At 48.8% G+C, this 13,239-nt stretch overlaps 1 protein-coding gene across 1 annotated transcript in view; it reads right to left on the minus strand.

Moving 5' to 3' along the window:
* The window catches only part of ISM2 (isthmin 2), a 103,064-nt gene that overhangs the window by 73,738 nt on the left and 16,087 nt on the right, over nucleotides 1-13,239 (minus strand). The window lies entirely within an intron of this gene.

The following is a 13,239-nucleotide window of genomic DNA, read 5'->3' on the forward strand; positions in this document are numbered from 1 at the left end:
TTACATTCACCCCAGTACAAGGATCTGGGCCCAAATCCATCGTTTTTTGCACTCCACACCACCCTGGGTCAGATAATGGCTTTATGGAAATCAGCTCTGACCCTGTGCCCCATGGGAACAGTCCAGTCCGAACTACAACAGCCATATCTTTCCCAGACCGGAATCAAGCATCCGAGGACTGGACCGGTTTCGAGGTAACACCTCTCATCAGCCCGGCTAGCTTGACTCCAGTGGTGTGGAGGCTCTGGGACCCACGTCTGAGCTACCCCAGTACACTCAGGGAGAAAATTACAAAAAACAATTTGATGGACAGAATGTAGATCAATGTCTTACATTCACCCCAGTACAAGGATCTGGGCCCAAATCCATCGTTTTTTGCACTCCACACCACCCTGGGTCAGATAATGGCTTTATGCAAATCAGCTCTGACCCTGTGCCCCATGGGAACAGTCCAGTCCGAACTACAACAGCCATATCTTTCCCAGACCGGAATCAAGCATCCGAGGACCGGACCGGTTTCGAGGTAACACCTCTCATCAGCCCGGCTAGCTTGACTCCAGTGGTGTGGAGGCTCTGGGACCCACGTCTGAGCTACCCCAGTACACTCAGGGAGAAAATTACAAAAAACAATTTGATGGACAGAATGTAGATCAATGTCTTACATTCACCCCAGTACAAGGATCTGGGCCCAAATCCATCGTTTTTTGCACTCCACACCACCCTGGGTCAGATAATGGCTTTATGCAAATCAGCTCTGACCCTGTGCCCCATGGGAACAGTCCAGTCCGAACTACAACAGCCATATCTTTCCCAGACCGGAATCAAGCATCCGAGGACCGGACCGGTTTCGAGGTAACACCTCTCATCAGCCCGGCTAGCTTGACTCCAGTGGTGTGGAGGCTCTGGGACCCACGTCTGAGCTACCCCAGTACACTCAGGGAGAAAATTACAAAAAACAATTTGATGGACAGAATGTAGATCAATGTCTTACATTCACCCCAGTACAAGGATCTGGGCCCAAATCCATCGTTTTTTGCACTCCACACCACCCTGGGTCAGATAATGGCTTTATGCAAATCAGCTCTGACCCTGTGCCCCATGGGAACAGTCCAGTCCGAACTACAACAGCCATATCTTTCCCAGACCGGAATCAAGCATCCGAGGACCGGACCGGTTTCGAGGTAACACCTCTCATTAGCCCGGCTAGCTTGACTCCAGTGGTGTGGAGGCTCTGGGACCCACGTCTGAGCTACCCCAGTACACTCAGGGAGAAAATTACAAAAAAACAATTTGATGGACAGAATGTAGATCAATGTCTTACATTCACCCCAGTACAAGGATCTGGGCCCAAATCCATTGTTTTTTGCACTCCACACCACCCTGGGTCAGATAATGGCTTTATGCAAATCAGCTCTGACCCTGTGCCCCATGGGAACAGTCCAGTCCGAACTACAACAGCCATATCTTTCCCAGACCGGAATCAAGCATCCGAGGACCGGACCGGTTTCGAGGTAACATCTCTCATCAGCCCGGCTAGCTTGACTCCAGTGGTGTGGAGGCTCTGGGACCCACGTCTGAGCTACCCCAGTACACTCAGGGAGAAAATTACAAAAAACAATTTGATGGACAGAATGTAGATCAATGTCTTACATTCACCCCAGTACAAGGATCTGGGCCCAAATCCATCGTTTTTTGCACTCCACACCACCCTGGGTCAGATAATGGCTTAATGCAAATCAGCTCTGACCCTGTGCCCCATGGGAACAGTCCAGTCCGAACTACAACAGCCATATCTTTCCCAGACCGGAATCAAGCATCCGAGGACTGGACCGGTTTCGAGGTAACACCTCTCATCAGCCCGGCTAGCTTGACTCCAGTGGTGTGGAGGCTCTGGGACCCACGTCTGAGCTACCCCAGTACACTCAGGGAGAAAATTACAAAAAACAATTTGATGGACAGAATGTAGATCAATGTCTTACATTCACCCCAGTACAAGGATCTGGGCCCAAATCCATCGTTTTTTGCACTCCACACCACCTGGGTCAGATAATGGCTTTATGCAAATCAGCTCTGACCCTGTGCCCCATGGGAACAGTCCAGTCCGAACTACAACAGCCATATCTTTCCCAGACCGGAATCAAGCATCCGAGGACCGGACCGGTTTCAAGGTAACACCTCTCATCAGCCCGGCTAGCTTGACTCCAGTGGTGTGGAGGCTCTGGGACCCACGTCTGAGCTACCCCAGTACACTCAGGGAGAAAATTACAAAAAACAATTTGAAGGACAGAATGTAGATCAATGTCTTACATTCACCCCAGTACAAGGATCTGGGCCCAAATCCATCGTTTTTTACACTCCACACCACCCTGGGTCAGATAATGGCTTTATGCAAATCAGCTCTGACCCGGTGCCCCATGGGAACAGTCCAGTCCGAACTACAACAGCCATATCTTTCCCAGACCGGAATCAAGCATCCGAGGACCGGACCGGTTTCGAGGTAACACCTCTCATCAGCCCGGCTAGCTTGACTCCAGTGGTGTGGAGGCTCTGGGACCCACGTCTGAGCTACCCCAGTACACTCAGGGAGAAAATTACAAAAAACAATTTGATGGACAGAATGTAGATCAATGTCTTACATTCACCCCAGTACAAGGATCTGGGCCCAAATCCATCGTTTTTTGCACTCCACACCACCCTGGGTCAGATAATGGCTTTATGCAAATCAGCTCTGACCCTGTGCCCCATGGGAACAGTCCAGTCCGAACTACAACAGCCATATCTTTCCCAGACCGGAATCAAGCATCCGAGGACCGGACCGGTTTCGAGGTAACACCTCTCATCAGCCCGGCTAGCTTGACTCCAGTGGTGTGGAGGCTCTGGGACCCACGTCTGAGCTACCCCAGTACACTCAGGGAGAAAATTACAAAAAACAATTTGATGGACAGAATGTAGATCAATGTCTTACATTCACCCCAGTACAAGGATCTGGGCCCAAATCCATCGTTTTTTGCACTCCACACCACCCTGGGTCAGATAATGGCTTTATGCAAATCAGCTCTGACCCTGTGCCCCATGGGAACAGTCCAGTCCGAACTACAACAGCCATATCTTTCCCAGACCGGAATCAAGCATCCGAGGACCGGACCGGTTTCGAGGTAACACCTCTCATCAGCCCGGCTAGCTTGACTCCAGTGGTGTGGAGGCTCTGGGACCCACGTCTGAGCTACCCCAGTACACTCAGGGAGAAAATTACAAAAAAACAATTTGATGGACAGAATGTAGATCAATGTCTTACATTCACCCCAGTACAAGGATCTGGGCCCAAATCCATCGTTTTTTGCACTCCACACCACCCTGGGTCAGATAATGGCTTTATGCAAATCAGCTCTGACCCTGTGCCCCATGGGAACAGTCCAGTCCGAACTACAACAGCCATATCTTTCCCAGACCGGAATCAAGCATCCGAGGACCGGACCGGTTTCGAGGTAACACCTCTCATCAGCCCGGCTAGCTTGACTCCAGTGGTGTGGAGGCTCTGGGACCCACGTCTGAGCTACCCCAGTACACTCAGGGAGAAAATTACAAAAAAACAATTTGATGGACAGAATGTAGATCAATGTCTTACATTCACCCCAGTACAAGGATCTGGGCCCAAATCCATCGTTTTTTGCACTCCACACCACCCTGGGTCAGATAATGGCTTTATGCAAATCAGCTCTGACCCTGTGCCCCATGGGAACAGTCCAGTCCGAACTACAACAGCCATATCTTTCCCAGACCGGAATCAAGCATCCGAGGACCGGACCGGTTTCGAGGTAACACCTCTCATCAGCCCGGCTAGCTTGACTCCAGTGGTGTGGAGGCTCTGGGACCCACGTCTGAGCTACCCCAGTACACTCAGGGAGAAAATTACAAAAAACAATTTGATGGACAGAATGTAGATCAATGTCTTACATTCACCCCAGTACAAGGATCTGGGCCCAAATCCATCGTTTTTTGCACTCCACACCACCCTGGGTCAGATAATGGCTTAATGCAAATCAGCTCTGACCCTGTGCCCCATGGGAACAGTCCAGTCCGAACTACAACAGCCATATCTTTCCCAGACCGGAATCAAGCATCCGAGGACCGGACCGGTTTCGAGGTAACACCTCTCATCAGCCCGGCTAGCTTGACTCCAGTGGTGTGGAGGCTCTGGGACCCACGTCTGAGCTACCCCAGTACACTCAGGGAGAAAATTACAAAAAACAATTTGATGGACAGAATGTAGATCAATGTCTTACATTCACCCCAGTACAAGGATCTGGGCCCAAATCCATCGTTTTTTGCACTCCACACCACCCTGGGTCAGATAATGGCTTTATGCAAATCAGCTCTGACCCTGTGCTCCATGGGAACAGTCCAGTCCGAACTACAACAGCCATATCTTTCCCAGACCGGAATCAAGCATCCGAGGACCGGACCGGTTTCGAGGTAACACCTCTCATCAGCCCGGCTAGCTTGACTCCAGTGGTGTGGAGGCTCTGGGACCCACGTCTGAGCTACCCCAGTACACTCAGGGAGAAAATTACAAAAAACAATTTGATGGACAGAATGTAGATCAATGTCTTACATTCACCCCAGTACAAGGATCTGGGCCCAAATCCATCGTTTTTTACACTCCACACCACCCTGGGTCAGATAATGGCTTTATGCAAATCAGCTCTGACCCTGTGCCCCATGGGAACAGTCCAGTCTGAACTACAACAGCCATATCTTTCCCAGACCGGAATCAAGCATCCGAGGACCGGACCGGTTTCGAGGTAACACCTCTCATCAGCCCGGCTAGCTTGACTCCAGTGGTGTGGAGGCTCTGGGACCCACGTCTGAGCTACCCCAGTACACTCAGGGAGAAAATTACAAAAAACAATTTGATGGATAGAATGTAGATCAATGTCTTACATTCACCCCAGTACAAGGATCTGGGCCCAAATCCATCGTTTTTTGCACTCCACACCACCCTGGGTCAGATAATGGCTTTATGCAAATCAGCTCTGACCCTGTGCCCCATGGGAACAGTCCAGTCCGAACTACAACAGCCATATCTTTCCCAGACCGGAATCAAGCATCCGAGGACCGGACCGGTTTCGAGGTAACACCTCTCATCAGCCCGGCTAGCTTGACTCCAGTGGTGTGGAGGCTCTGGGACCCACGTCTGAGCTACCCCAGTACACTCAGGGAGAAAATTACAAAAAACAATTTGATGGACAGAATGTAGATCAATGTCTTACATTCACCCCAGTACAAGGATCTGGGCCCAAATCCATCGTTTTTTGCACTCCACACCACCCTGGGTCAGATAATGGCTTTATGCAAATCAGCTCTGACCCTGTGCCCCATGGGAACAGTCCAGTCCGAACTACAACAGCCATATCTTTCCCAGACCGGAATCAAGCATCCGAGGACCGGACCGGTTTCGAGGTAACACCTCTCATCAGCCCGGCTAGCTTGACTCCAGTGGTGTGGAGGCTCTGGGACCCACGTCTGAGCTACCCCAGTACACTCAGGGAGAAAATTACAAAAAAACAATTTGATGGACAGAATGTAGATCAATGTCTTACATTCACCCCAGTACAAGGATCTGGGCCCAAATCCATCGTTTTTTGCACTCCACACCACCCTGGGTCAGATAATGGCTTTATGCAAATCAGCTCTGACCCTGTGCCCCATGGGAACAGTCCAGTCCGAACTACAACAGCCATATCTTTCCCAGACCGGAATCAAGCATCCGAGGACGGGACCGGTTTCGAGGTAACACCTCTCATCAGCCCGGCTAGCTTGACTCCAGTGGTGTGGAGGCTCTGGGACCCACGTCTGAGCTACCCCAGTACACTCAGGGAGAAAATTACAAAAAACAATTTGATGGACAGAATGTAGATCAATGTCTTACCTTCACCCCAGTACAAGGATCTGGGCCCAAATCCATCGTTTTTTGCACTCCACACCACCCTGGGTCAGATAATGGCTTTATGCAAATCAGCTCTGACCCTGTGCCCCATGGGAACAGTCCAGTCCGAACTACAACAGCCATATCTTTCCCAGACCGGAATCAAGCATCCGAGGACCGGACCGGTTTCGAGGTAACACCTCTCATCAGCCCGGCTAGCTTGACTCCAGTGGTGTGGAGGCTCTGGGACCCACGTCTGAGCTACCCCAGTACACTCAGGGAGAAAATTACAAAAAACAATTTGATGGACAGAATGTAGATCAATGTCTTACATTCACCCCAGTACAAGGATCTGGGCCCAAATCCATCGTTTTTTGCACTCCACACCACCCTGGGTCAGATAATGGCTTTATGCAAATCAGCTCTGACCCTGTGCCCCATGGGAACAGTCCAGTCCGAACTACAACAGCCATATCTTTCCCAGACCGGAATCAAGCATCAGAGGACCGGACCGGTTTCGAGGTAACACCTCTCATCAGCCCGGCTAGCTTGGCTCCAGTGCTGTGGAGGCTCTGGGACCCACGTCTGAGCTACCCCAGTACACTCAGGGAGAAAATTACAAAAAAAATGTGATGGACAGAATGTAGATCAATGTCTTACATTCACCCCAGTACAAGGATCTGGGCCCAAATCCATCGTTTTTTGCACTCCACACCACCCTGGGTCAGATAATGGCTTTATGCAAATCAGCTCTGACCCTGTGCCCCATGGGAACAGTCCAGTCCGAACTACAACAGCCATATCTTTCCCAGACCGGAATCAAGCATCCGAGGACCGGACCGGTTTCGAGGTAACACCTCTCATCAGCCCGGCTAGCTTGACTCCAGTGGTGTGGAGGCTCTGGGACCCACGTCTGAGCTACCCCAGTACACTCAGGGAGAAAATTACAAAAAACAATTTGATGGACAGAATGTAGATCAATGTCTTACATTCACCCCAGTACAAGGATCTGGGCCCAAATCCATCGTTTTTTGCACTCCACACCACCCTGGGTCAGATAATGGCTTTATGCAAATCAGCTCTGACCCTGTGCCCCATGGGAACAGTCCAGTCCGAACTACAACAGCCATATCTTTCCCAGACCGGAATCAAGCATCCGAGGACCGGACCGGTTTCGAGGTAACACCTCTCATCAGCCCGGCTAGCTTGACTCCAGTGGTGTGGAGGCTCTGGGACCCACGTCTGAGCTACCCCAGTACACTCAGGGAGAAAATTACAAAAAACAATTTGATGGACAGAATGTAGATCAATGTCTTACATTCACCCCAGTACAAGGATCTGGGCCCAAATCCATCGTTTTTTGCACTCCACACCACCCTGGGTCAGATAATGGCTTTATGCAAATCAGCTCTGACCCTGTGCCCCATGGGAACAGTCCAGTCCGAACTACAACAGCCATATCTTTCCCAGACCGGAATCAAGCATCCGAGGACCGGACCGGTTTCGAGGTAACACCTCTCATCAGCCCGGCTAGCTTGACTCCAGTGGTGTGGAGGCTCTGGGACCCACGTCTGAGCTACCCCAGTACACTCAGGGAGAAAATTACAAAAAACAATTTGATGGACAGAATGTAGATCAATGTCTTACATTCACCCCAGTACAAGGATCTGGGCCCAAATCCATCGTTTTTTGCACTCCACACCACCCTGGGTCAGATAATGGCTTTATGCAAATCAGCTCTGACCCTGTGCCCCATGGGAACAGTCCAGTCCGAACTACAACAGCCATATCTTTCCCAGACCGGAATCAAGCATCCGAGGACCGGACCGGTTTCGAGGTAATACAAACACAAAGTGAGGGGCCGTCCGAAAAAAAACAGGGTGGTAACAAAAAAAAACCACAAAATCCAATCACATGCCAGTAAACAAGCTAGCAGCACGCCCTCCTACGTCACGGGAAAGAAAGATGGGATGTCCTAAAATTGGGCAGGGCAGTAACAAAAAAGCCTGATTTCCAATCACACGCCAGCGTTTAACATAAACGATGACGCAATCCAATGGAAAAGAGGGACGGGGCTTCAAGTCCCCTTCTGAACTTTTATCAATTACTATAGCTCTTGCAGGGCGTGCAACACATGCATGCTGCAATGCTAGGCGGGACCTAAAAACTTGTAACATAGTCTGTGTCTGTTGGGAAGTGTTCCTCTGTCCCAGAGCGAGGTCCGCAATATGAAAAACTGGGAAAAATAAAATGAGGATTCTGCTGGTCACCCACTCTAATTCTATGCTCCAAGAATTATCAAGAAAGATATACTAAGGTGAAACGGTTCCTCATGTTAAATACACTTGAAAAAAATGTTTTAAGACATATTATAATTTTATAACATTATCTTCATTGCATAATTTACATGCAAAAAAGTTCAGGGCTTGACTCGTGTATGGGCTCTCAGAGTCAGAGCAGATCCTTGGCTTGGCTTTCCCTGTTATTCTGTCTGGCTCACCTACCTCTACTTTGCAGTATATACCTCAGTGCATATGTTACAAAACTGTCATGGGGTGAACAGAGAAAATTGCTATTTTAACGATTATGCTTCTTTTTCTGTGCATCAAGCTTGATATGTTACAGAAGGATAAAGGAAAAAGACCAGACAGAGAAGCCACAATTCACATAGAACAATTAGCTATGCTATGCTTATACCGCTGTGCATCATAGTCTTCAAATGCCTAGAATTTAACACCCAGAGCTCAAACATTTGCTTAATAAAAACCAGCCTAATACACAGCCCCCCAAAAAAACCTGTATCAAAAAACTGATTGATTTCACCAAAATTACACTACTATCGTATGGCAACCACCTACTGCTTGGCAACTTAAACGTCCACTGGAATGATGAAAATGATCCCTCAGTACAGACTCCACCAACCTCCTTAGTTGAAACAACTTAGTTCAATAATCCATCAACCCAGGCACTTTCCCAGAATCCTGGAAACACACCACAGTCCACAGCCTCCTCAAGAAACACTTGGCTGACGCAAGCAAGATCACCAACAACAGACCCATCTCCCTCTTTTCTTACCGAGCAAAAGTATTTGAGAACTTCCTCATCAAAAGCCTCACCAACTACCTTGTCAACCACCAGGTTGTGGGTGTCACACAGTCCAAAAATGGACCCAAGCAGTCATCCTCACACCATACACCCTGGAAGCACGTAAACTCATCTGCAGAGTACCTAAGGCTCATCCCAACATTATTCAAAATAAATATGACTGGCCAACGTCATCCGCACCAACTACAGCAACATCCACTCATATGCTGATGACACACAACTCATACTATTCTTTTTGGACAAAACCCCAACACCAGGTGCAGGTTCACCACATGCATGACCAACGTCACCACCTGGATGAAGCAGAACTGTCAGGGCTCAAATCGCACTTCACCTCAGAGAGCTCCCCCTGCTCCCAATACACAAATGTGTCCTGTTAAAGCTCCTCACTCACACATTCAAAGCACTACACAACCCAGGACCAGGCTTTCTGAACACTTGCATCTCCTTCCACCAACCAGCCAGACAGGGCCGTTTCTAGGTGTTGTGCCGCCCTAGGCGAGAATTGAAAAATGCCGCCCCCTCCCTTTTTCTACCATCACTCTCTCACCATTGACTATGTAACGTTTGGTCTTTGAGTGTCCTCCATATATTGGTGTATTATTACTTTTTGTTTGCTGTGTACACTTTTGTAACCTGCACACATGTCACTTTTTCCTACTGTAATGCACCGTTTGCTACCTATTGTATTTTGTTGGCTCACGATTGTCACTTTTGTGGCCTCATTTAATGTAACGTTTGCTTTTGTAATTTGTTCACTTGTAATGTTCTCATGTATCAGTTCTGTTCCTATTGTGAAGCCCTCTGACACCTTCGGGTAAAGTCCGCCCTATATAAAAATGCATAAATAAGGTAAGGGGTCCTCTGCTCTTAAGTTCTGCACTGTGCACACTCTCTTCGTGCTTCCTTGACCCCCTCTCCTGTGTCCTACTACTCCTCAAGGCTCCTTCAGGCTCCAGCGTCGCTCACATGCAGGGACCTGGAGATCATAGATTCATTCCATCATCACCTCACGTCCTCAGTCACAGGCCGGAGGGCTGGACATAGGGCCGCCACCAACGTCATCTTGTCTACTCTCAGATCTTTTTAGCCTGCCTGAAATGCTGCAGCAAACAGACCCACCCCGCCCACGCCACCACCATCCAAACTGTCCTCACTTGGACACAGGGCGTCACCTCATCACCCCTCACAGTGCTGCCTGCTACCCAGCTCCTGCTCACTCAGTGACAGTGTTTTGCGCCACTCTCAAGCTGACCGTGAGGACGGGCTCGGTCCGGAGTCGGAGTGGAGATAACAGATAATGATTCACCCGCCCGCCTCCGCCTCATTTACAACAAATGTAGGCCAGAGTGATGAACGTCTTACAATCCTGGGTCATCAACACTAATGTTGATGCCAATTTATGGAAAGTTACCAGAGAATCAGGAACAGTTCTCCAGCACTCCGTGCAACGTACAGAATTCAAGAAAAGCTGCAGCTGCTAAAAGTGAAAACTACATATTATTTTACACATTATTCTGTTGGGAGTTGTAAAATGGAAGCTGCTCCTCGTTTCCGCATTAATTAAATGTATCCGTCTGTAATGCAAATGGTGCTCATGTAAAGCGCTCTGATACCTTCAGATCAAGTTCGCTCTATATAACATTGTGGGATATATATTTTTTATCTATAATGTGCATACGAAGAGTAAGGTGCAACAGCCACTTTCTCGTACTTGCCAAAGTCATCTAAAAGATCAGAATTCAAAATGATTCCCTCCCTCCAGATAATAACGACTTGTAATTTCGGTAGTGTTTTGTGCATCATATGTGCAGTTTCTATCCTTTGTAAATAGCATGCGTTACTGGTATGACACACCAACATCAGAAGAATGGTGCACTAGGTTGCTTTTGTCGGGATACACATTTGTGGGATGCAGTTCACAGCCGATAATAGCAGGGAGCGTTTAACTCACTGAGCCCACTTGGCTCATCTCAACACCGATGTTTACTGGCAGGCAGGCTGGCAGCCCGGTCAGTATTGGTTCTCTAGTCCTGATGATCTGGGTGGGCAGCAACATCACCTCCACCAAAACCTTGGCTGGAGGGCCACACAGGCTTCTACAAGAGATCCAGGCAAGGCCAGAAATCAGATCAAGGAGCGGAAGCCTTTGCTCACTTTAGTGCAGGGGCCTGTTAGAATCCGACAAAGAACAAACCGATGCAGAAAATTACATTACACAAGGACACAGTAATTTTGTTTTGCAGGAGGGGGAGAGATTAAATGTATAACTTAGTTTAGAAATGGCAAAAAATGACGACATTTTTAAACAATGGTGTGAATCGGGATAATTATAGTTTAAACAAGTTTTACCAAATAAAATGTGCTGGGTGTATTTGCATCTAATAAAGTTAACCACTTGGGGTTTGTTTGTGACATTAGCAACACTATAAGCCAGGGTGGGCAGGGTTAATGAGTGCCGTTAAGAGAGCCAAAGACGAATTCCTTCCTGCTGGGGTGTTCCCACTGATCAAGAAGAAGCGACAGTCGGGAACAAGTTAGCCGACAGTGGAGAGGAAGAAAACACCCGGAGGAGGTCAGCTGAGAACACGAGTGCAGTTGATGCCTATTTCACATAATTAACACATGATGATTAATTTACAAATAAATAATTGAATTTGCAGCATGCAATTCCGATCCGAAATATATATTTGTATCTTTATTTTCGCAGCCAGCGGCCTTCTGACTCACTCACCGGCGGTGCGTGCACTGACTGCTCAAGTCACGACCTGCTGCTGCGTAAGAACGTCCCCACACGACACGACCACCACGACCAGGCCTGACCATGGCTATGCTGTTTTGCAGGCTCGTGTTGCTGGGGAGAGGGCCGGCGGGAGACGGAGTCGGGACCGGACAAGACTCTGTGTGGCACTGGCAGTGGCAGGTGGCAGATGCAGCCCAGTATACTAAATTATGGGCAAAGGGGGAGCAGCCCGCCAGCCGACACACACAGTCCGACCGTCCCCCGCGCGCGCCGAGAGAGATGGTGGCAGTGGTGCGCCGTGCGCGTCACCGTCACTGGCCTGCCCTCCCTGGCCGAAGCACTGCTCGTGGATTGGCCAAGAATGTTCCCCAGGGCCATCATTGGTAGCGCTATCCCAGCGCTACAAGATTGACGGCCCTGGGGACCCACACTTACACTAGTGTGTGCCTCACCCCGCTCTACACACACGCCATTAATCTAGGGCAGGGGTCTTCAAACTGTGGGGCGCGACCCCCAGGGGGGCCGTGGAGTGATGTGAAGGGGGTCGCGCATTCACAGTCAGACTTCTGACCTGACCCACAGGGCTTCAGCTTCCCTTCTCCCCCTTCCTGTGTCTCAGCCCGGGCTGCTGCAGTGCAGCTCGCGCTCCTGGGGGCTCGGCTGGGCAGTGTCTGGAGTTTTATCTCCGGCACGCCCAAGTTTTTCACAGGTCATTAAAGACCATTTGCATTAAAGTGCAAGGACCATGTGTGTGGTGAACAGCATGAAGCTTCCGTTGAACCTGAGAAGATTCTATTGTTCCCACTAGTCAGAAATGGTTCCTTCAGAATCTTTTTGCGGCAGCATTAGACATCTCGAAAATGGAAGAGGAATTCTGCTGTCCAAAAAAAAAGCTTTATAAATATCATCAGAGTTAAAATAAAGTCAGCTGGGATTTTCCCCACATCAATACCATTTTTAAAAAGCCCATACAAAAAGTGTGGCCAGTGTGACCATTTGTGACGGGGAAGTCCCCAGGGAAAACATGTCTATTTCTTATTTGCAAATCGTGGGAATCTGGATTCGAAGAAATAGATTGCAGGCTTTTTGGGGCAGCATCCGAGCAAACAACACTATTCAAGACCTGAAGCGCTGTGTTGCATGATGTAATTTCAACCTCATATAAACGACTTTCACAGCGAATGCAGCAGTACAAACATGCATAGGCGAAAGCGGAGAAAACTTATGAAGGTAGTCATTCACATTTGTAATTTTACATTTTCTTTCTCCATTACATCTTAGGTCACAGTGCATTAATAAGAGCCTGTTAAGGTTCTGCACTTCAGCGCTTTAAATGGCAAACTGCCAACCCGAGGCATTTAAACGAGTGTATCCTCTATGAAACCGCGGATCTGTTGATTGTAATTGAAGCCTCTTTTATTTTTATTAAGCATTGGTGACCTATCAGAGGCCAGCATCTGCTACA

This window comes from Lissotriton vulgaris, chromosome 9 (genome assembly GCF_964263255.1).
Source record: "Lissotriton vulgaris chromosome 9, aLisVul1.2, whole genome shotgun sequence".
NCBI classification, from domain to species: domain Eukaryota; kingdom Metazoa; phylum Chordata; class Amphibia; order Caudata; family Salamandridae; genus Lissotriton; species Lissotriton vulgaris.